General features: G+C 47.2%; 1 protein-coding gene across 1 annotated transcript in view; it reads left to right on the top strand.

The window, feature by feature from the left end:
- The window catches only part of MAPK9 (mitogen-activated protein kinase 9), a 60183-nt gene extending 38182 nt beyond the window's left edge, over positions 1-22001 (top strand). The window contains exons 13-14 of the transcript XR_015703839.1: positions 10943-11091; positions 21891-22001. The gene's annotated coding sequence lies outside the window, so the exon portion shown is untranslated. The remainder of the gene's footprint in view (positions 1-10942; positions 11092-21890) is intronic.
- The last annotated feature ends 1994 nt before the right edge of the window (positions 22002-23995 follow it).

Below are 23995 nucleotides of genomic sequence, written 5' to 3'. Positions count from 1 at the left end.
AAGTCTGTCACCTCTGCTAAGTCAGGGTGGCGAAGTGGGACAGCTGAGGCGTCCCCATTTGAGAGCGGACGGACTGGGAGGAGTCCAACCTTCATGGTCCCCCTTGCAGTTGCAGTGCTATAACAACTTGATGTGGGCAAAATTAAGGGGGTCAGTGGGATATAGGAAATTTGGAGAGGTGTGCTTAAGGCATATCACCTCTGGGCATGGTCGCCAAGCCAGCATATTACTGGAACTGGTTCAAGTGTCTCATGTGGGAGACCCTTTGGAGGCAGCAGGTTTTCAGCACGTGTGGCAGGGACCAGGGAATGAGCAGCCCTTAGTCCCGTGCCTCTAACACCAGAGCTGTGTGCTGACACTGAGACAGAGACTAGTTCCTTCTCTTGACACTTGATCACTCAAGGGAAGTGTAAAACCACCACTCAGTTGTGGAGCCAACTGTGCGCTAAGGTGACTGGGAAAATCACGTGAAGGTGTAGTGTAGTGCTCCTCTGCTTTGCCTTCCTTACGCAGCTTAGTACTGACTTGGGCACTTGTGTTATCTCATACTCCTCTGGGAGAGCTCTCTCTATTTTCGGATTTTGCTAATTACTCACCTTGACGTTATCTTGGAGCTGATGTGCAAAGAAAAGGTAACGATAGATGAAAGGAGTCCCCTTCCCAGCTGCTCCTCACACATGCTCACTTGCAGTGCTGGTGTGGCTTCATAGCAATGTGACGCACATCAGCATGGATGCTGTAACCAACGGGGCTGAGAAGGATGCGGCTCCTCCGCTTTCTCCTGGAGGTCAGCGCCAGCAGTGGGGCTTTAGAGCGGGAACCACTGACAGCTCCTCCGTGCCAAGTCATTAATGCATGAGCTGGGCTAGCAGTGTCAGAGGGGAAAGAGGAAGATGAGCGAATAAAATATTGCATTGAAGGCTGCTGCACAGGGGCCAGCTTCAAGGGTGGGATGAAGGTGAGGGAGCAATGCAGAGGGTCCTGCCACAGAAAATGGTTTCTTCAAGCAGGAGACTCTTCTGTGTGGCCTGCAGTTGGGTCACAGACCCAGGGTGCAGATGGGTTTGTGCATCTCAGATAGCTTTCTGTGGTGTGTGCCAGTGCTGACAACAACTGATTTCTCAGAAATCACATGCCTGTGATTCCTAGACAGTCCCATAACACCTCTTTTGTAGGGTGGCTGCCAAGCTCCAGGTTAGGAACTTGGAGTGCATCAGAGCAACATCAACAGGGTATGGCAGCTGGAATCTCTGGGCTTCCTCTCCTGATTATACCCTTGGTCAGGCACAGCACCATGCACTGTTGATTTTTTCCCCCCACGCCCCTCTGGATTTACATTTATTCATATGCCATGTTCTCCTTTCACCTTCCCCATGGCTTCCAAGGGAAGATTGCTTGTATTAGTTTCCTGACAATTTAAAGGTCAGCGATGAAGAGAGCTGTGTATTTTTTTGGCCCGAGGCAGAAGAGCAGCTCTGTTCCAGACTCTCAGCTTGCAGGGAGCTGGGATGTTTTGAAAAATTGTTTCTTATTTTGGACTGACTTGGGATGGAGCTTGTGATTCTCTGCGATGACCTCTCCCTGGAGTGCAGAGATGCTGCCACGTGTGGTTAAAATTTAACATGCTTGAAATAGTTCCCCCAGGCGAGCTGTGGGATTCAGCCTCCCTCAGTCCTGGTCCTGTGCCAGCTGCCTGTTCCCCTGCATCGCCTCTGAGCTCTAGAAAAGAGACCAGAGTTCCCTTGCTTCGCCTTTTGTAGGGTATCATTTGCACTGCAGACAGATGAGATGCGACTGTTGCAAAAAGGATATCAAATTGCCCGGGGATGTGCATGGTTGAAGTTACTGCCTAGATAAAAGCTCATAATTTCCTTTACACAAAAGCTGATGATAACTGGACTCTGTTTTTGTAAGCCAGGTTTATCAGCACTTTCTCCTCTTCAACCTGGTGGCAGAGACAAGCTCAGTTGCCAGCAAGGGAGAAACCAGTCACCTGCACACACCTTGCGGGGCATCTCCTTATGCCAGCCTCAACTGTGTCAGTGTGTTAAAATAGCTCTGTGGAGTGTGTGCAGGCAGCCAAGTGCTTCTCAAAATGCAGTAGGAGGTGTGCACCAGAAGGGCTGGGCAAGGTGACACCTAAAAACCGGCACTGTGCTCCTGAGTCAGCCCGCTCTTGATGGGCCCCTTGTGCAGCTGGGCTGGAGAGCGCGTCCTGAGCTGGGGCAACACCGCCGGGAGGCTGCTGCCCTCTTCAGCAGGATGCTCTGTGTCTGATGCCAGGATGGATGGGGCTGAAGTTTAATAATTTCAGATATTCTTTGGGAAAATATTGTCATTTTCTTTAGTAACAATGACACACTTGCCCTGAAGTGTCTCTGTTAAACTTGATATATTTTACAGTTACTTTGGAGCTAGGTTAGATCCATAGGTTTGCATGAGTTGTTTGCTTGCACACATTTATTCAGACTGAACTTCCACACCTTCTTCGTGTTGTAATGAAACAGTTCTCATGGACTGACTTTTTACAGAATGGTTTGTCTTGAGCTATGTTTGGAAACTAGAACCCAATAAAAATGCATGAATTGATTTTTTTGTATTAAATGAAACTCAACTTGTTTTGCATCTAAAATCTACTTTAATACTCTCTTGGTTTGCCATTAATAAATTGAAAGTTCTGTTCTTGCTGTTTTTTTCAGCCTGGACTTCCATGATGTTAGCATGGTGAATCCCATAGTCTCATCTCCTGTTTTCCTTTTGCAGCTGAATTAAAAATAAAATCAGTTTCCTGTGCTTTTTTTTTCAAATCCCGTTAGGTCTTTTTAACCCTGAATGATCTATTTACTGTGCTAAATATAGTGAATAAATGGAAACAAAGAAACTGTTCTCACTGCACCTGCAGAAAGAGGCCCAGGACAAATCACTCTTGGCTGGGACAGGCCCTGGTTCCAGGTGCTACCGACTTCAGGAGTCTGAGTGCTTTTAAACTTTTGGCAGCAGTCCTGTTTGTTTGATACCAATCTTTTCACAAAGAGAAATAGAAACAAAATAATAAAAAGCAAACATTCATAACTTGATTTTGAAAGCTAATTAATTTTTTTGTTTGCCTTTTTATGATGCTTGTTCTTATACAAAGGTGTTGCCGCATCCCAGTACAGGAGGAGGAGGCACATAGGGCTACATGCCATAACAACCTGAGCTTTTCCAGCTTTGGGGCTTTTCAGGAATATTGTATATTGCCCTGTCTGCATAACCTAATGTTTTTGTGCATAAATACAGAGGTCTGCAGCTAGATAGCATCACAGAAAACGAGGGCGCTCGCTTTTGGGCAGCTGGAAGCTGCTTGCAAAATAGAGCTGGAGTCTCCTTCCCATGACCCCAGCAAAGAGCTGGGAGCATTTTTTAGGTTTTTTTGCTCATTGCCGGGCTGCAGCTGCCTGCAATTGCCCTCCTCCCACCAGAGCCAGGTTATGCCCCTGCAAACAGCCGCTGCCTGGCCCTAAGGCTCCGGGGCTGGGGCTGGGGCTGGGGCTGGGGCTGGGGCTGGCTGGGGGCTTTGGAGCCCTCCCCGACGGGAGACGCTGTCAAATGTAAGGGGCTGTTGTTGCCAGAGTGCAGGAATGAGTGGGAAGGGGAAAATGACCTTTTTTCTTTTCTCTCCAGAAGAAAAGACTGCTTTCAGCTGCTTGCTTACCCACTAGATGTCATGGTTGGGTCTGGATTGGTGCTGCTGTGGCCGGCGCTGCCTGAGCCCAAACGCCTGGTGAGGAAAAATCGCACAATTTTGTCAGGCTCGGGGGCAGTTTGTGACCAACATCTTATAAAAGCAAGCCAGAAATTAATTTTCATCACTTAAACAAGGGCAAAAAGGCTGGCGAGGGGGAATATTTAAAAAACAGAGGCTCCTGGCAGAAGTGGGCACTGTATACTTTGCTATACCCAAGGAAACGTGCATTTAGGATGACTTTATTTTAGGTGGGAGGCTGTGCAGCCTGAGCGGCCACCCCATTCCCCCGCGGTGTGATACAGGCCCCGTGCTGCGGGGAAAAGCTCCCGGGGAAAGAGCTTGTGAGCCCGGAGCTGCTCCCTGCTCCTCTTTCGATACCATGCCGGTTTTGCATTAAAACCTGCTTTGTGCATCGTGCTGGGTGAAAGGGGGTAGAGGGGCTGGCGATGGTAAGGGCTGGGGCGAAGGCAGAGCAAGCATGGGGAGGGGAGAACTGGGGCCACAGCACGGGCAGCGTCTGCTCCACTCTTCAACAAAAGCATCCTCACTATCTGTTTGCAAATAACTTTAATCTAGGCTGATTTTCTCCCTTCCCAGCTGTATTTTGTGTCTTAAACATAGTTACCTGTTTGCTTTAAGTGTAGGGTTTCCATCGGGCGTGAAATGGTGTTTCATTTGAAACACGTGTTCAAATTAACTCTCTCATCCTTCGGTATTTTCTGTACAATAACTCCTGCTGGGTTATAATGGGGAAAAACTGCTTGGAAGGAACACTCCCAAACTGCCTTTGTTTTTAATTAGAGGCAGTTTTGGTGCAATTCCCTACTTCAGTTTTATTTTAGCTCTGCAGATCTGCAAGGAAGGATTTCAAGTATTCAGTTTCTTCAGCGGTAAAGGCGAGCCGGCTTTCTTGTGCTTTCAAAATGACACTCGACTGCTCACAGGGAACGGCCTGTTTAGTTCAGCATTTGTATTTCTGGTTAACATTAATGGGAGCTGCTGATTTTCAGGCTGTCATTCAGTTTTAAGGATTTTTTTTCCTTTCAGGGTCTTCCCAAAGCGTGTTTCCATGTGGGACTTTTGTCTTTGCATAAGGGCAAGGCTTTGACTTTAAAATAGCAAAAAAAAATTGGAGAGCTCCTGCAATCCCTCTGGAAACGATCATTTTAACAAATGCCTGCTGCTCTGCTTAAAGCGAGCTGTCGTGTTTAGCTGCATTTTGGATGGTGTCTATAAACACAGCAGCTGTCTGCATGCAAACGGGACTTTCCAGTAGTGCATAATATGAAAAGAATCTTATTACTCGTTTAAAAAAAAAAAGCAAGAAAGGCTCAAAGAGATTGGATGATGCCAGCTTCCTATCAGCTCCAACCATAGTCTAGACATCTCGGAGAGTCATCAGATTAATGTGATGTACGTTTGGCATTTACAGCTCTATGTTTCTTAAAGAGAGCTGGGAGAAGTGAACTTTGCTCCATGGACGACCCTGGTACAACCCTGAAGGGCTCCTTCTTTCCTCTGTCCTACTTCTTACTTATTTCTTTCCCTTCTCTCGTATCTGGGTTTGGGTGTCATGGGTCACCTCTTCAATGAATCACAACTTACAGCATGCCACAATGACCTTCGTTTAATGTCATTAACCTTGCTGACACCTTTGCTCAGAAACCCCACAGCTTTTTGCAGACTCTCCCGGGGCAGGGATATGGTCACTTCATTTGGCTGAGCATCCAGCCCTGTTGCAGGGCGGCCAGCGCCTGTGGCTGTGAGATGGGCTGAGGCTGTTGGAGCTTGGATGGGCTGTACCGGGGGGTCGGACGGCTTCACCGTTCTCTTCCCTGGGCCTTTCCTCAGGGTGGTGGAGATGGGACAGAGCCGAGGTCTGACCCCACTCCGAACATTTCCCCCAGCCACAAAATGCTCTCCCGTCTGCTCTGTTAGCCGCTGCACCAGGGCACCCCGAGAAGGGGCAGCTCGTTCTGCTGGGGACCGTTTCTGAGTCGAGTGTAGCCATCACCTCTTGAGCCAGGCTGCTCTTCAGGGCAAGAATGAACCGTCTCCCAGCTGCAGGAGTCAATTTGTAAAACACTACAAAATTTTCCAAAAAGCCCCGATCCCTTGTTATCTAGCGGGTTACATTACTTGCTTGAGTGCAAAGCCGGGGATCGAAGTGGTTTCATGCCACCCCTTGTGGCTGGCCAAGCCACGGGCGATGCCACAGGGGAGACTTGGCTCTGCCTGCCTGCACCGAGGAGGCTCCCAGAAAAGAAATACCAAAACACCAGAGGAAAGACTGCTCTCATGACACCTTCTGGCCCATCCAGAATGAGAAAATGTCAGGAATTGCCCAAGAAAAATCTGTCGTCTTTGACTTTCCAGCTGAACTGTCCAGAGCTGTCTGGGATGGAGGAGCACCAGTGCTCGCGGGTGCCCAGCCTCCCCACCAGTGCCGAGACTGGTAATTTCCTACAGGGCTCCTTTTTTTGTAGCCACATTCAAACAAAATTTATTTGGTGCTTCTGGCTTTTTTCTTCTTCTGGTTTGTGTTGACATGATTGCGTTGGGGAGCGTGTTGGGCTGGTACACGGCTTCGTTGTTTGCACGTTACAGGGGGAAAAAGCAGCAAGAAAATGGCAAGGCTTGTGGAAAAGTAGCACTTCTTTGCTAGCATTCTTGGAGAATACAGCACAAAATTCACCGGCCCCAAGCAAAGATACTGAAGAAAGAGGGAAGAAAGGAGATACATAACTTAACAAGTTATTTTATCTAGGCAAAGCAAGCTGATAGCAGTAAACTCAGTGGAAGGAATAAATCCATGTTCTTATTCAAACTGATTAGAAAAATGCATATTAAAAATGAAGCAAGTGACACCTTTAGGGGGTTTAAAATTATGGCCATAAAAAGCCCCAACAGCTTACTGATTTGAAGGTACCTGATTGAAAGGTGTTCCTGTCTAATAGCTGCCCTGTGAAAAGGATTTTGCTTTTCCCTGCACCCACTGCGGGGGACTGTGTGCTTCATCGCGGCGAGTTTAAATTGCCCTTGCAGGGATGCCTAGCATGGGGCTGTGGGGGACGCTCTCCTCTGCTCCCTGCATCCCCCCATCGATGGGGGCTCCTCATGGCCGGAGGGGAGCATGAGGGACAGACCCCCGGGGTGCCTGGTTCAGCCCACACTCGGGCAGAATTTTGGGGAGAATAAGGTGAAATGGCGCGTGAGCCCTGTCCCACTTGGATGCTCCAGGGGAGGAGGGGGCTGAGGCAAGGCCAGCACCGCAGGGTTGCCCTGGCCAAGCACCCGGGAATTGAGAGGGAAAGCGGCCACATTTGGCCCTCTGATTAAATCACTTTTGCCTAAATGTCACTTGAAGAGAGCGGTCGTAATGTTGAGTCATTACCAGCCATTTGCATGTACAATAACAACAGGGAAAAAGATAAAAAATCAATACAGGAATCAATAGAGAGCTCCCTGCTCTAGGTCTCTTGCCCAGAGTTTATCATTAGTAGACGCTCAGGAGGCGGAGTACTGTTAATTAGAGGAAACATTCGCAATCCAGGGGGAATGACTGGCAGCTGGAAAATCCTCGGATTTTTTTTAACTGTGTTTTTGGAGGTGCGTTTGTTTTCCCTTTCTCTTCTGGACTCCTCTGTGTCCTGAGTGAAGCGTCTCCTTCCCACCTGTATTTTGAAGGAAGAGAGGGGTTCCTCACCCAGGATTTTGGGAAAGGCTGTATTTCCAAAACATGTGAGCAAAAGCCAGGGACAGCCCTGCTTGAGTTTAACCCCTCTCTTAAATCTTCGGGCAGTAAACCTCTGATCCCTCCTCTCTCGTACCCGTCCCCCCCAGCAGTGCTCACAGCCTGAAACAGCACATAAATTAGAAACATATTTTGTTGTTTTTACAAACAGCAGCTGCCGGGTTTCCAGGAGAGGGGGCTCTCGGCAGGCAGAGCATCCTCTGGATGCTGCTGGAAGCCTCAGCCCTGGCCTGAGCAGGACCAGGATGGGGCAGGTGGGCTGAACACCACCCTTCACTGTTATCCAAATGGAGTGATTTGCATGGAACCTCCACGAAAAAGCCTTGCTGCCCTCAGCTGCCCCCCAGGGCCATGGCATCCCACCATCCCCAGCTCATGGCACCCTCGAAGGGGACTGTTTGTGCTGTGGCCTTTGGCTGCTCGTTCCCGACCACTGGGAAATGGTCCTGTGCCAAAATTCAGTTTCGGAGCTCCCAGCCCGCCCACTCGCAAACATCAGTTATATATCGGGGGAAAAAAAAAATACACAAATAACTGCAAAAAATAACACTTTTGCTTATTTTTGTGACAGTTCCGTGAGCCAAAAGGAAGACAAAATGCAGTGAAATGGTTTTAGGCATAGCTGCGTGCCGGGGCTGGGCAGGGGCTGTGCTGTGGGGCTCCCTGCTGCATCATGCCCACGGGAGGGCTATGCACGGCACCACGTCGGAGAGCATGCAGTGCAGCTCAGGCATGGGGTCAGGGCCTGAAGCAACATCTGTTTTAGCATTTTGGGGGAGTTATAATAAATTTCAAAAGTGGGAGAGTGTGCACGATCCTGCCTGGACTAGCTGGTCTGTGAACCTGGCTCTTGGCAGTGCGTTTGCTTTATTGTCTGTGGTTGTGTATTTACTTTAATTAATAAACATACGCTGAAACCACATTTGACATACTGTTTCTCCTCTGCATCATGGTTTAGCTGATCCCAGGCAGCCACTATTAGGTGGCTTTGTATTTTGGGGTTTTTTTTCTTACTCGCTATTACTACTGTGAAATCATTTACAGGCCCCAGGGAGGATGAGGAAAGAAAATCTCTTTAAAAACAGCAATTATTCTTAGTAAAATAGTCTAAATAATTCATTGCTTATTGGCTGCAGTGTGCTATTAAATGCCTTTTAGCTACTACTCGTATAAACTCTTAAAGCCCTGGTTCAAAGCCAAGCTCAGGTTAACGATACAGTGATTTCTGTGGGAAGCTCAGTGCCACTGTAAAGCAGCTCCTGCAAACAGCCCCTCGGAGCCTGGCACGGTCCTGGGGGACGAGGGGGCTGTGGGGTGCCCACGCTGGGACCTGGTGATGCTCCCAGCACCCATCCAGCAGCCCTCCTGCAGGCACCGCACCGCGGCTCGCAAGCAGGGTGTGCGTAGGAGCGTGCAGGAGGGCTGAGGCTCTCCCCTGTGCCTTGGGGCAGGTAGATGGTGTTCAGGCCCATCACGGGACTTAGCCCTGAGGCTTCAGGCGGTAGCTTTACCCCTGCTTGTATTGGCACCACTTTTCTATTTGTGGGGTTAGATCTTAAATGCGTCACGGTTCGTTGGGCTGAGGGGTTTTAAATGTGTACTGTTGCTTCTCCAGGTGATGGAGAGGCGTGCGTGGGCATGTGCCAGCGTCGCTGTACTTGGTTTTAACCATTTGCTCAGGATTTCTGCACTTAGAAAATCTTCTTGTCCTTGCCCACACTCTGGACAAGCTGGGCCAAAAATATATCATATTGGTGTAACGCTCTCCCAACAGCAACCCTTGGGATTTAAGAATGTTGACAACTGCCTTTAACACATGGAAGAAAGGGCAATAAATGAGAATAGAGCAGTGGCTCTATTAACTTGCTTCTCCAGCAGCCTATTTTCTATGCATGCACGCTGGAGATAAATGAGAGCGCTCAGCAGGCTGGGCTCGGCGCACTGCCAACCATTCCCCATCTTTGTAGCATGCAGGTGTTTTAAATTTGTTTAATCCCAATTGTTTCCTTTTGCCTCCTGTGTTTCAGCCCCTAAATCTGATCCAGATAAGTCTTTGCTTGCGTGCACCAGCTCCTTTGACCACTGGGACTGCTGGCAAAAGGCTGGGTGAGAGGGCTGAACTGGGCACAGCGTTAGACCTGAGGCATCTGCCTCTGGTTCATCTCTTTCAGCATCACTTTCTGGTGTAGCTATAATGAAAAGGCTGAAAGATCCTGAAGCACAAAAATTTAAATTTAATTGTTTTCTATAAAGCTTTATTTAGTCGCTTCTGCCTGTTAGCAGGTATTAGCATCTCTTTGCAGAGAAGATCCTAAACATCTGGGTGAAAAGTAAGGGCTATGACATGGCTCACCAACCATGTGTACACCAGATTTCAAGGCCGTTTTCATCAGCGATTGAAGCAGAGCTCGTGCAGTCTGTAGGACAGTGCGTGTTTCCAGGGGAAATGGCTGGCAGAACCCATTAAAGGTTTTTCAGTTTCATTCACATTTAAAAGATGAACATGGCAGAGAGTTTTGGCAGTCACCAGGCTGTTTATTTCGTTATTATTTCAAGTGTAAAATAGATCAAATCATTACTTAAACCAGAGAACTGTTTGCAGAGGTGATTCAGTTTAGTTTCCAAGCAAGAGTATTTTGTTACTAGACCTGAAAAATACCCATCTCAGCTGCTGGCCCTGGTCCAGAAGCAGCTCACCCCATGGCGCTGGGTCTCTTCCTTCAGGCTCAGTTAAAGACAGGGGATTTGCAGGATCAGGCTCAGCGTGCTGTTCAGAAACCAGCGGACATGACATAAGGTCTTTTTCCCCCGAAGGTCTCCAAGTATTTCGCAAAGGGTGACCTTCGCTATATCTCTTGGAGGTACGTAAATAGTAATATACTCATTTTACAGATGACTAAACAGCATAGAGTGTTTAAATGACTTGGCCAAGGTCAGAGCAGACAGCAGTGGGGCTGGGAGGAGAGTCCCATCCTGCTAAATCCCATCACCACTTCTAATAGTGCCGAGCAGCCCCTGCCTTCAGCAGAGCTTGGTGGCATGGTGTTGAATTTAAATGGATCTCAATTTCATATACAGCAAACGCCAGGATATAAACTGGGTTTTTGGAGCAAATCTGTTATCTGGGCATTTTTTAAGGACTGTTTCATTTAAAACTGCACTCAGTAGAAATCGGGCTCTTAGAAATCAGAAAATAAGCTGCCTCCTGAATGACAGCTACGAGGGAACAGGCGAGTTAGGGGATTAATTTGTTTGATTAAATCTTTAAAGAGTTTACTCTGAGAGTGCAGACAGCCCTGCAGATGATAGCACGGGTGCAGTGGTGGGCAGAGGAGTTATTTAGGTAGAGCCCATGCGCTGTCTTTAATTTTTCTCAGTCCATAATTACTAATAAATGAAATAAAAGCAAAACCACAATTGAAGCTGCAGAATTAATTACCATGCTATTTTTTCTCCTCTAGGATAATAAAATAGTGCAAATGACTGATGGCAACCGAAGTGTCTGCTGCAGCAACCAGCACACTGACATCGGAGCTCCAGGCACAAATCTGGCAGTGTAAATCACCGCGCTGGGAGTGATCAGCTCTGCAGCTTGTGCTCCAAAGAAAAAGTACGTGTTATCTGGAAGGAACTCCAGCATTTGGGCAACATAAATTGTGCCTGGATCAGGCTCTTATCAGGCTATTTAATGATGCACGGTTCATATTTCTATAACACTGTTGAAATAAGGACCCAAGGCAGCCACCTATCAAACGTGTTGGCCAGAAGTTAAAGTCTGACCCTAAGCTGAAAGCACCAGTGTTGACTGTGGCCATGGTATTTACAAGTACTTTCTAAAGCTGCTGTGGATATTTCAGGATTTCTGTGGTAATACGTTATTGCTGGGGGGAAGGGGCATGGCAGAGCCAAAGCCTGGTTCCACGTTGCCAGTTTAAGAGGAAGCCACTTATGCAAATCTGAACCCACGTTCAGCGGGCACCAAATGTCTTGCTGTGTACAAACCATTGAACATTGCCAGGTTTTATGCTGAAAACATCCCAGCCATTGACCCAGACACTGCTGGGCCTGTAAAATTTTCCCTGCTCTGTGTGGCTGCTGGAGGAGATTCTCTAAAATAGCCATTTTTTTCAATCTTTGGGCAAATCTGCACCAGAGTTGATGATCTGTAGCCAGCCTGACCTGAGCATGACTGGGTTGGCTAAGGGTGAAGGTGGCACATCTCTCAAATTGGGGCATTGACTGCACTCGTGGCCACAACATTATGGCCCAATTCATCATGCTGGGCAATTTCTTCAATTTCTGTGGCTCACCAGTGGAGCAAAGCATCTCTCAGTGCCTTGAGCTTGGTCTTCTCCATCATCAGTGGAGGTCAGCCCATTTGCTCGCTGGTGGCAGGAATATGTGGGTCTGTCCTGCCCCAGCCCCAGGAGATGACAAATTGCCACCAACCACCCCTGCGGGGATGCCAGGAACCTCGTCCCCCCCAAACGGGCTCCTTTAGTGTCAGGACTTCAAAACATGACAGCAACAGCAAAGCCCAAATGGGAAGGAACCAAATTAGCTCCAGACAAACAGGCCACATTTGGCAACCCAGGATTTAGATTCATAGCCCCTGGCCACCCCCCTGGCTCCAGGGGATGAGGTGGGTGTGGGGATGCATGAAACTTTCCTGGTGCAGTAGGATTTGTGCCTTGCATATGGCTTGGGGCTGGAGGGGAGACGGTGAAGAGCCTCTGGTCAGTGCTGCAGCCCAGGAGGGCTTTTGGTAAAATCATTTGTACCTTCCCAAACATTAAAGCAATTGCTGAAAGCACCTGTTCAAGATAGAAACAGGTTGGAGATACTGAAGTTTTTGATCACATTAATGAGCTCTGTTTTCAGTAGAGCTAAGAGATACTGAAACATCTCCGTTTCTCTCCGCGTTTCTGCTGAGCCTCCAGTGAAGCCCCTCTCGTAGGCAGCTGCTCACGCAGCTTCTAAGTGGCTTCCCTGTTGCTGGCCATTTGTTGCTGCCATCTGATGATATGAGTACATTTATTTAAATCAATAGTAATTAATGATGTTTTTCTTAATTTTTTCTATGATATGCAATGCAGCGGGAGCACGGCAACACAGGTTTTTACTTTATTTAATGACTCTGAATACAACAGTTCCCTGCCAGCCCGCGGGCTGCAATGCACTGGCTGTCACAGGGGAGCAGCTGAAGGAGTTGTTTATTAACTGAGTTTCCTCCCCAGAAATATGAGGCTGGCTTTTCGTAAAGCAAATATTAATGATGGGATAAGGTGCTGCTTATCAGGGATAACTCTCCTGGACCAACCTTTCCTGAGACATGCTGCGGAAAGCCACGCTGCTGGGGCCAGATCCTCCCTGCACCCCTGGCCCAGGCAGTGCCCTCAGCTGCATTAATCACTTCAGGGCCAATAATCCCCCAAAGCCTTCATCCAATTTGCTATTAGCTGCCTAGAAGGAGGGACGAGCTCGTTACTGAGTTTGTCCCTCCACGTAATGGCCCTGGGGTGGGTGGGTCTAAATGAGGGGCAGCCCCTGAAATCAGGGGTACCCAGTGTGGGTGAGGTTGGAGGCTGAGTCTATGCTGTGTGATTATACAAAAGATTTTTGTCTTGATTACAAGTTTTGAAGGGCATCTGTGGCTTGTGAAGCTGCAGAGTTGTACCTTTAAGCTGACAAAAGGAGATACCAGGTGAGGAGTGTTTCTTAAAAAACAAGTTCTTTAATGCAAGGAACTGCAGGAGAGCTCGGTGCGTTTAAATGCCTCACCAAGCACTTGGAAATCTGGTGCCAGGCTTGTAAATGGCTGGTATGTGGGGTGAGCATCTGCCTTGTGTGAATGATGATGCAGGTTGCAGGGTGGGAGGCGGGGGTAGAACATCTCCTCAGTTCAGTAGCCATGTGGGGAAGCCTTCAGAGCAGGGCTGTGTGGACCTGCCTGTGTGTGACCTCGGGATATGTCCCTTAGCACAGCTGTAAGGAGCAGTGTCCTTGGCTGCTCCTTGTCCCTGCTCCAGTGTCCCCATGCAGCAACAGCCATCCCTGATGGGTGCCTCATCCTCCTGTGCCTGCAAGGAGAGCTGTTGGATAGGTTAACTGCGGATGGTTTGATGGGACTGGCCCTAGGGATGGGGAAAGTGCTGGCTGCTGGTGCCACCGTGAGCATCTCCTGCAAGCTGGGAACCCTCCCTAAAACTGAATGTCTTTCAAACACCACGGAGCTGAGGGGTTGGTTTTTTTGAAAGCATTTGGCATGGGAAAAGGTGAAAATGGCCAAATGACACTGTGGCTGTCAGAGGCTTTCAAAAGCCTTGGAAGGACTTTGCAGGTGGTGGCTCAGAGCCTCCCCCTCTGGCCTGAGGCTCATCAGTCCCTGCAGCTTTGTTCCCTTGTGTCTGGTTTATGTGATGGGAGCCCCAGCCCCACAGAGGTGGTGCAGGCCAACCTGCTGGGCTGGACTCACTTGGCTTGAGGATGCTGGCTTGGCGGAGGTGGTGGTTCCCAGTGATGCAGAAGCATCACTGTGCTGTGGGCAGGGTGGTGAATAAATGTGAACACTCTTGCTTTTTATTTGCAATTAATGCTGGTTTTGCTCCTTGAACTCTTGTTTTTCTCAATGCACGCAGAACTGTTCTGAATCATTAACCTGACAGCCAGTGAATAGTAGCCTTTATTTTGTTGTCTTCAAAACAATAAAAGTCCTTTTGTGGAAAATTAAGGGAAGACCAGGTTATAAAAATCCTAAAGGCATACTGTGGCGGGGCACTGAAAAGCCCAGGTCCCTCTCGATCACATCACCCTGATGTTATCCACAGAGGTACCAGGGAAAAATGAGACCTCAAATCATTGAAGCTATAGTTCAAGGGCAACTGAATAATACACATCCATAATGCATTGAGCAAGTGATGGTGTGAACCACAGAGGAACAGGGCTGTGAGTGAAAGGGGAACATGGCTATGGCAGCGGTGGGTGCCCCGACAGAAGGGCAGAGGAGCCCTTTGTGCGGGGCAGCATCTTCTCCTCCTCCAGCAAATGCATCCAGTGGCAGGGAGGGCTCTGCTTGCCTGCACTGCTGCCAAAAACATTCAAGTGCAGGTGTGGCTGGGTGAGCTGCACTGAAATGATCTTTGCCTTTGTCAGGCTGAGTTTGCACCTAAACTTTGATCTATAAAGGTGCTGTGTGTTTGTGATAAACTAAAACTGTTACAACATGTACCCTGCTGGCATCCTGCCATTACGGCTGCTGGTTTTATCCCTGTGCAGCTCCCTGGGGCCAGATCTACTCCTGGCTTTGTTGTATCTGGGCTAACTGAAGACAACAGAGCTTTGCTGGCTTCTGCCAAGGAAAGGGTCTGACCTACTGGTTTCAGGTTGCTCTGGGGTAGGATGTAGCTGGGTTGGTGCTTATGAGCAAGTATGCAAAGAAAGTGGGAGCAATTACCTGGGGGTATCACATGGCTTGGTTGACAAATGATGCGTTCACTGTAAAATGGCAGATTTTCTACACCAGCACTGTCCCATAGCTTTTCCTATATCTGATGATGCACAAGTCTTCTAGTTTGGTCAGTGGTGGAGAACAGCAGCTGGACACCCAATGTGTATAAATTTATACAGCTTTGCAAATTGAAAACAAGTGTGTTTCCCACCATCTTTGTCAAAATGCTGGTGCTGGGGAAAATCCAGAAGAGCTCTTCTGAAGCTGGGACAGAGGCTCCAAATTCATGTGGTGGTACTGAGAACAGGATGATCCTGCTGAATTTTTGTGGCAAGTCTTTGCAGAGCAAAGAGTTCCTGTAAAGCAAATGGCCCTAAGCTGTAATTTAATTGCATTTCTGTTTTTCTTTTTTATTATTATTATTCCAGAAGCAGTTTGGATTCCTGTGATATTCTGCTGTTATATGCATATGTAGGAAACAGTCTGGCAAGGGCCAGCTTATGGTCTAGAAAGAAACATCCTGAGGGGCAGAATGCCTCAGGGATGAGGTTTAAACTCTTTGTCCCTGCACAAGTCCTCCCAGCTGAAGGAAGGGTTGAGGCAGCGGAGCAGCAGGTAACATCCCTGCTCCCACTGAGAGCATCACAGCCATCCCCCAGTTTTGGCTTTAGGCTGTAGGGACAATGTGTGGGATTTCTGGCTGGCACGACCCAAAAGTGCGCCAAGATGCAGCACAGGAGTGGAAAACAGCCCTTTCCATACCCACGGCCTTCTAAACCCCCTGGACACCACAGAGCGGCCTGCTCTCCCTGGTGGCTGTGCTACCAGCACCACCCTGAGATGCCCCCAGGAGGGGTCTGGGGAAGGGCTGGGAGCAATGCCCCTCCTGCCCAGGCTGGCGAGGGGGCCTGAAGCCAGTCAGCTGCCCTGGATGGCTGCAGGCCGCTCCATGTGTTTAGGATACCATCTCTGCTGTCATCCTGCCCACTGCAACAGCCCCCTGCCTTGCAAGGAAACCCATCCTAATGACCGAGAAATTCCTCATCTAATTAACTCTTGCATCTCACTCATAATAGACCTTAAACAGCCTAAGTGTTATTGATCCCTGGCAAAGAACAGTTACAGAAGCATCCCCATTAATGAAAACAAACTTCAGAAATTCAGATACTCTTCTTCCTGAGGACAGAGTGCGGGGTGGTTGCAAGCTGAAGCTGAGGAAAAATGAGGCATGTTCAGCTCTGCAGGGGTTCAGTGTGTGCAGGGGCCTCCAGAGATTTCTGCACTTCTGGTTTTCTGTTTGGATGGATAGAGGAGGGTGTTCGCATTGCCAGGGATGAAACAGGGAAAGTGAGGCACAAGGCATCAGCATTGCTACCCTAAATGGCCATGGGCCCATCTGGTGTGTTTAAGGTGTTGCAGATGATGAAAAGGGCTTTTCTGAGGCTCATATCTGTGCAGCATAAGGGGAGGTGATGGAAAAGATGACACGCATTTTCATTTCATGCTGTCGAAGCCTTAAGCAACAGAAGTGGATGTAATGCTGGGCTGGTTTCAGGGCTTCAAGCTATGCTGGCAGCCTGTGGGCCAGGGTTAGGGCAGCCTGCACTGCTGGGGCTCTCCCAGTCCTGGTGCCTGGCTGGGCAATCTGGGGCTCGGGCTTCCCAACACTCCTGCTACCCCTGCCTGCTCCAGGCTCTCTGGTTTACCTCTTCTGCCTACCTTCTGCTGTTCAGCTTGGAACTTTCTGAAAGAGAAGTCCAAGTGTCCATGAAATTTGAAAGCAGCAGCTTGCAATAAAAAACTTTCTCCTGTTATAAAAATCTACGGGAAAGCTCTTGATTCATATGTAGCACCTTTACATTGTATTTTAAAGGAATTTAGAAAAGATGGTTGGCATCACTGCCTCTATTTTGCAGCTAGAAAAACTGAGGCACAGAGAGGAAAGATTTCTCCAAGCCTGCTTGGCAGCAGAAGCAGGGAGAGCCATTGCATCCCCTAAAAGTCAGAGCAGAGCATACCTAGTACAGCACCTCCTTGTTTTTATTAAAATATAAATGTCTCCAATCTGAGGACCTCATTCCACAGGCTGCCTTTTTTTTGGGGGGGAAGCCATTTAAAAAAAAAATACCAAAACTATAAGATTTTAGTTGTGTTAAAAAGACAGAACCACTTGAGGAGCAAAAGGAACTTAGAATATTTTGTCCTTGTTTGCTGTTTTAAGTGTAAGTCCCCTCTGCTTTTCTTGTTATTGCAGCATAAGTATTTAGGAAAGAATTAATCTTGCTTGTCAGTAATAACATGCAAATTAAACACCTGCTCTAGGAATCTGTAGTGCTTTGTTCCATTAGATGGTATTGACATGTCAGATATTTGGACTTTAATTCAGAAAAATGGTGCCATTTTCATTTATCTCTCCTAATGAAGAATGAAGGTGTGCACTGATACAGGGCTGCCCACAGCAATGCAGCTGAAAGTGAAAAACAATACTTAATGTAGCCACTAAATTACATGTGACATCTCATTTAAAGATAAACAGCCTGAAGGCATATGTCCAAGTGGCATTGATGAAGTTTTTAAATATTCCTTTGAATTCTCATTTAACCAGCAATTTGGTAGTGAAGGTGCTGTGCTGGCTGGGAGAGGTGAAATGTTGCTTCTCTGAATGTGAACCCAAAGCAGAAGTAGGAGAAAGCTACGAGTCCTGAGGGATACAGGGTACGGATTGACCCAGATATTCCCCTCCAGTCCCATGGGAAAACAGGAGCTGCACCCAGTAGATGGTGGCCATGAGATGGGTGGATGGGGCTCTTGTGCTGCGAGATATCAAAGTTCACTTGTCCCTGTTTGCAGAGCTGGGCTCTTAAGAGTGACGCTGGTCCCAAATGGTGGGCATGGCGTGGGCATGTGCTTCAGTCTCGCAGGGCTGTATGCACACTGTGAATGGTGTCCCATGGTCCTGTGAGCTGCAGTTGGACACTGCTGAGCCCCCACTGTGTCATACCTGACCCCACCTGCCTGACCCCAGCTTCCCACTGTTTTCTACTTTCTGGAGAAGCTCACATCCACATGGAGAAATGCTCGTCATGATCCTCTCTTGCTCTCTTTTCCAGCTAAGTAGTCCCAGTTCATTCAGTCTTTTCCCACTGATTTTTCCAGGCTGTTTTTGTTTTCCTCTGGACCTGTTGTGGTTGGCTTTGCTGTGTGATGCCCAGCTAGACACAGTAATTAAGCTGAAGCGCTTCCAGCGCAAAACAGAGAAGGAAGATCCCTTTTTTTAGGGTTATGTTCCTGTTTGTGCAATAGAAAGCACTGATTTTCAGTACAGCTTCATCCTGTGATTTTGCTTGTGTGGACAATCTGGGCCATCAAGAAGCAACAAATTCCTCGTTTGTGTGTGCAGCTGGGGCTTTTTGGTACCTTGCACAGCCTGTTCCTAGAGGCAGGCCCTGGGGCAAAGCATCTTGTGACAGAAATAAAGACTTCCAGAGGGAAGGCACAAAGTGCCATATTCTCCTATCAATACTTGCCCATCTCTTGAAGTCACTGCTTGAACTGGATGTCTCTAGGGTGTTTTTCCATTGCTGTTCTTGGATGATAGCCTTTGATTTACTTTCAACTAATTTCTTTTGAAGAGTGGTCCAGAGATGAGCTCTGTGATTTATTTTTGTCCAGCTCTCCTAAATTTGGACCAGAGATTTTTTTTGTTTGCTTGCTTGTTTTTCCCCTAGAATGTAGCTGGCAGCAGCAGGAACAAGCTCAAGCAGAGGGTGCTTTTGTGGCCTGAGACTGAACACACAAATGGCCAGGATGCAGAGTTTCAAAAATGTTTAGCAGCATGAAAAAGCCATGCCACAGAGGCAAACGGAAGGCATTATTAGACCATTCCCCTCCAAATCTTTGATTAGTCACATTTAATGGGATTTCTTCTCATGTTCTTGAGCTGCACAGCTATGCTAGCGTTTGACCAATCTTCTTTGTGGCCACCTATTACTAGCTCCAGCCAACCCCCAAACATTCACTGAATGTTTCTTTGCCTCTCCTTGATAAATGTCAGGCTCAATCTATAATGTGGCCCTCAGAATTTCCTGGTATGGGGTCACTTGGCATTCAGCGCTTGGGAAGATCACATCCTTCTACTTGTTCAGTCTTGATTTTGATCAAGAGAAGAGTTGATGTCATTTCAGCATTCCTAAAGCTCCCCCTCCCTTTTGGCTTTTTTAGAGTATAAAGTAATTTGACACAACAGGCTGTGCTTTTTTGATTCTTATTTTTGCATCTTGCAATGTGACAATATGCATAATAAACAAAGGCTGGGATTGCTTGTGGAGAATCTACACTTATTTTGAATAGATCCCTTTCCTGTTCCTCCAAAGATGTCTAAAATTTGCCTTATTAAAAATAATAAAAATCAATGCATTGCCGCTCACATAAAATATTAAAAGCAGTTTGAGTTTTATTATTTAATAAATAGTTTGCACTCCCAAGGCTCTTTCCAGCAGAGAATATGAGTATTTCACAATCCTTTCCGGTGTCTGGCCATGCAACTTGCCTCTAGCAAAGAGAGTTCTTAATTCACACAGTACCTCTAGACGATGTGCAATTGTCAACCCAAACCCCAGCGCTTTCTAATCGTGGTTGGCACAAGCTTCCCCCTGCTGCCTCTCAAGCCGCAGGGAAGTCAGACATTTTCATACCTGCTAAATCTCTCTATATTTTTGTGATGGAGACAGCAGCCTGTTAAAAGCTGGACCTACTCCACCAGCTAAGCAGGAATTGGGTATTTCTAAGACCAGCCTCAGCTATCTACACCACTGAAGTATCAGGGTATGTTATGGCCTTTAATTTACTTACCTCTCCCCAGACCATGAGAAATAGGGCTTTTCCATATTGCCTCTTGTCTAGCTGGGAATCAAGGCCCGGAGAGGGGAGGGGGCTGCCCGCAGAGAGCCCAAGGCAGAGCCAGGGAGGTTTGCTAGCGTTGGGGCCTGATCCCTGCTCTGGTTCCTTGTTCACATTTCCCTCAGCTGTGCAGCCCTGTGACAAATGGTGTTTAGTAAATTATGTCAAGCTGAGGATTTCTTGATATGATTCTTTTGGTTTGAAGGAGGGGCTGGGGGCGGGGGGAGGGCGGAAGCCTCTTGATTAAAATGAAGAACTAGCAAGAAAGATATCCCGGATCTCTTCTTCAGCAGCAAATACTTGTGAAAGCAATAGAGCTGCACAGGGGAGTCAGCTGGGCCAAGTTTTCTCCCCCCCCATGTTTCTGCAACTGCATATAAGGTGTTGCTGTGGTTCACAGATGGTGACTTGCAATACTTGGGTGGCCTCACCTCCTTTCCCCCAGCACAGTGCAGGTTATTTGGAAATGTTGAGGAGTAGCTGCCCACAGAGCGTGCAAGGGCAGCTCCTGCCAGCCCCAGCCTGCAGATGGACCTCTGTGTGGCCCCACCGCTCATATCCACACCCCTCAAGAAAACTTAGATTTCATAATAAGGTGCTTAAAAGTCACTATTGCACAGTCACAATTTATGGGGCCCTTTGTGTATATTTTCTGATTTGCATAACTCCCCTGGATGGCAAGTCGGAGCTCTCTTGGCCCACAAATTGTGGCATCCTTTAGTTGGGTCTTTATGGGCGATAGCTGCTGGGAAAGGTGGGGGTAAGTTGTGATCTCATCTCATCGTGCTCGGGGAATGGGGTGTTTGAGAGACTCTGCTATAATGAAATGTGAACGAAAATGGCAGCAGAGAATAGATTCTTAATTTAAATAATGAGCGCCCCTTGTTGCCTGACAGATGGTCATTTTCTGAGAAATGCAAAGTCTCTTTGGAGGGGTCAGATTGCTTGTATTTACATGGAATAATGAGGGAGAGGCACTGGTCCCAAAACATGCTGTGTTTTTCACATTTTTCTAGGGGTATTCCCAGCTGCCTCTGAAAAGAGCAGATCTGATCCTTTGCAAACCTTGTGTGAATCTGACCATGCGTTATTGCACGAAGAAATCAAACAGTAATGGGAGTGTCTCTGATATTCAGGCAGCTATTATAATGCCCTTTAAGCATCTTTAGTTGCTAGAAAGAAAGCTTGATACTGATTCCAGAAAACATCTTGGGCCTGAATGCGCCTTCACTTGTGCAGGGCTGGCTGCAATCCAATATCCAGATATCTGCACGCCAGTGGCGTCTCCAGGATTTAACATGTGGGAAGGCAGATGGATGGCAAAGAATTTGCTAAGGGGTAGGGCACCTTCCGAAGCACTTCCCCACTTGCTGCATCTACTCTTAATGTAAGAACTAAAGATCAGGCACCCAGTACTCTATTTTAACCATTATTTATTCCACCAGTGCTGATGATGGACAGCAGGAGTTATTTTTGGGGTATACCAAGAACTCCTTGCTGTTTCATGATATTTTGCTGGGATGGTGGCAGCTATGTTGGGTATCATGTCTGCTCTGACACAAGGTGCCTCAGTTGTCCACTTACATCTCTGAAGCATGCTGGTGCTTGCTGTCTTCATCATACAAAGTATAAAGCAAAGTGGCCTGTCCCAAGCCAATGGCCAGGAGACAAAGATCTGGTTGCTTATGGCTCATGCTCCCACGATGCTGAAGATCTGTGCTGCTTCTTGGCCAAGATCTCTTAGGTACAGCTATGCAGTGTTTTGTCTATGTGAAAGCATTCAAAAAAAGTACAGCTTGAATGAACTGTTGATGGAGTTGTTCAACCATCCTTGGACCCCCATGGAGGAACTCTTAGTGACAATAGGTGGCCTTAGCATGGTTTCTCTTACTGTACATAAATCACCATTTAGGCTAATGTTTTAGCAGAAGTAAGGCCCTTACAGTCCCATTAAGCTTCTCCTGAGATGGGGAGGAAAACAAACCCTACTCTTGAACCAAAGAACTCTCTTAATGACCCAGACTGTACTCGTGTGCTGTTTTTCTGCCTTTTCCTGTATGTAGGTACTCACATTTCTGCCCCATTTCTCCCAATGACAAGGAAGCATGAAGACTTTCTGTTGGAGAACATGCAGTGATGACCAAGTCCCAGACGAGGGAGAATTCAGCTTGCAGGTACCAAAACAACCTTCTTCTGAGCTCCTTTCAGGGTGTAGGGATAGGTTTTGCTATCACATTTTTAAAAAGGCTAAAAAAGCCTCCCAGCCTCACAATTCTGAAAGCCTAGAAAGGGGCAAACAAGTCTGAAAACACCAAAGGCAGCAACTTTCTTTCTTTGTTGCTTGGCAGCTGAGAGATGCTCCCATAAAATTCAGCAGTTTCATACATCCTCGCCATGTGGTCTTTAATCTCTGGGTAGCAATGTGTTTGGAAGAAGCCAAGACAATCAACACCCATTTTTCACAGTGAATCAACTACTAGTGTCAAATTCTGGTCTGCATCTTGTGCCAGAACAAGGCTTGTTGTCACCTAAATGGGGAGAGTGCCATGTCAGACTGCAAAATCATTTGTTTCCTGGACATGGCTCTACATTATATATTCCCTGTCAAGTCTGGGAGATTAAACCCAAATTTTTTTGGTTACTGTGACAGGGTTTTTCTCCCCTTTTGGTTAATTCCTCTCCAAAGGTGGTTGCCTGCTGTTTTCCATATAGCCTGTGCTCAGACTGACAGAGAAACAGGAGATTTGGATGACATAGTGACCCTGTCAAGGTTTTTGTTCATCCACTTCTCTTGGCCAATGCTACTTGCTGAGCACTCTGGGAGGGAGTTCCCAGGGACCTCAAATTACTGGACAGTTTACGAAATGTTGACCTGATCTTCTACGTGGTTTCCTGGCAGCATATGGACACATTAACTTTGCTCTGGTATGCATAAACTGTTACAGCTTAACCAATTTTTGAAAGAAAATATTTTATTTTAGCTGGTTGAGCTGCAGTGAACCAAACCAGTTGATGTTTACCAGTGACATCCACATGGACTGGATGTATTTACAGGGCTGGGAAGAGGAGAGAGACTGGAGTGGCAAAGCAGTTGACAGCATGTAGCATTGACAGGCAGCAAAACCTATAACCAAAAACAAAGCAAAAGTTTTTTTTTAAAGGTTAGCATTCTAAATTTAGCTCCAAAGCTGCAAAAAGGAGTGTGGGATGTTTTTTAGTAGGTGACCCAACTGTTCTGCGATGTCAAAGGCAGTGCAAAATGTGTGCAGAACCAAAAAGCTTCATGCTCTTCTGCACCCCATCATCCATGCAGGCGGTATTTGGGCTCAGGGACAACACGTGTATGTACGTCTGGTGGTGGCATTCAGGAATGACAGAGGAGCTGCTGACAACCAGGAATGATCCGCGGGTGTGCGATGGGATGGTCCCAAAGAACTTACCCAGCTTTGTTGCACTGTGCATGATTGCAGATAATGAAATGCCATGTACTTTCATTACCCTTCCAAATATAAAGGAAACCTTCATTTATCTATGCCTGGAGAATCAGAGAGAAAATCAGCATCAAAGAGAACCTCCTACTGAAAGCATTTGATGTTATAAAGGATAAAGAGTATCTGGCAGGGGCCTTAAAGGGGAAAAATCTGACAGGCGTTCAACTGCTACTAGCAGTCCAGCCTTGTAGCCTGCAGTTTAAATGCTCTAAAAGTACAATGATAATGCACTGGGGTATTCAGAGCATAAATTGATGTTTTGTCTTCAGCTTTTTTTTGGTTGCACTAAGAATCTGCCCTGCAGCTCCCAGATTAATTAAATGCTGACAGTCTACTAGAATAGGAGCGGAGGATTTCTCCTGCCCTTTATATGTGTTGCACAGACTGGAGTACATAGTGCCCCTAGGAAATGAGATTGTTCCATTAGGCAAAATCAATAAGGCAGAAATCTCTGTGAAATTCTTCTATTAAATTACAAATAGACTAAAACCCTATACCTGGTGACAGTGATCGTTGCTTTTGTGTCCTGGACAGACGCTTGTGGGAGCACTTTGGTCAAATAGACATGTGCACTTCTTCTGCAAACTTTGGCTTCACTTCACTACTGTTTCCTACAGTGGCTGATTTTTCATTCCTTGGGCTATAAGAACAAAACTTTATTTTGCCTCTGCCTATTC

Source organism: Nipponia nippon, unplaced genomic scaffold (assembly GCF_047370975.1).
Source record: "Nipponia nippon isolate SJK-2023a ecotype South Korea unplaced genomic scaffold, ASM4737097v1 scaffold_17, whole genome shotgun sequence".
NCBI classification, from domain to species: domain Eukaryota; kingdom Metazoa; phylum Chordata; class Aves; order Pelecaniformes; family Threskiornithidae; genus Nipponia; species Nipponia nippon.
The sequence above is the reverse complement of the archived record's forward strand: the minus strand, read 5'-3'. Positions and strand labels throughout refer to the sequence as shown.